Below are 922 nucleotides of genomic sequence, written 5' to 3'. Positions count from 1 at the left end.
TCCATGTTACAAAAGTTAATTATGTCCTCTTGCAGGACAATTCTTTCGACTGATGCTAAAAAGTTCAACTGGAAGTTGTAAAGAAATACTATACTCTTTGGCCATCACCTTCTCAGCATATCTAAGAATGAATTTCAAAGATATCGGAAGAACCAATGTTGAGTCACTAACTTCTTTTTTCTTAGTCATTTCCATTGAAGATTTCTCCTAATGCAGCAAAATCATAACAACAAAAATATATAAAATAGAAAAATTAGACATTTGATGAACTTAATTGATTTTATTAGTGTCACTTTAAAGATTTTCACATCTTTGCGTTGCAATTTACATTCACCTTTATCTTATCTCTTTGTTTCTCTGGGGACTTAATCTCCTCCACCTTAATCTCCTTTTTTTTTTTCTTTTCATATGTAGTCTTCATCTTGTCTTTTTGTTTATCTTGAGATTCAATCTCATCTACTAAAAATTGTTTGGGGCAGCTTCCATGTCCAGAAAATGTTGTAGAATATGACATTTCAAGATGAACTTCTAATTTTCTAACACGCTAACGAAGTGCTTCATTCTCACTTACAATTTCCTTGTTTTCATCCTTTCCTTTGCTTTTCGTTTCACTATATGAAAGTAAGCCGTTGGAGTAACAAAGCCATCAACCCCACACACATGCTCGTGCCTTTCTTGAGTATCCAAAGCTTATGTTAAGATATCATTAGGAGAGTGATGTTTGTGACACAATGAATCTGTATTATTCTTTGAGATTTCACCCTAAAAAGAAATAAAATTTAATATAATTAAGCTATATGTCATATACTTCATGTAAATTTAATACTTGTCTTACTATTCGATTGACGTCTTCTTGAACATCTTCATTATCGTATTCTCGTTTCTTATTAATTCAAGTCTTCTTCCACAACTTAGCTCGATC

This window comes from Benincasa hispida, chromosome 7 (genome assembly GCF_009727055.1).
Source record: "Benincasa hispida cultivar B227 chromosome 7, ASM972705v1, whole genome shotgun sequence".
Taxonomy (NCBI): Eukaryota; Viridiplantae; Streptophyta; class Magnoliopsida; order Cucurbitales; family Cucurbitaceae; genus Benincasa; species Benincasa hispida.
Note: the sequence above shows the minus strand (reverse complement) of the source record.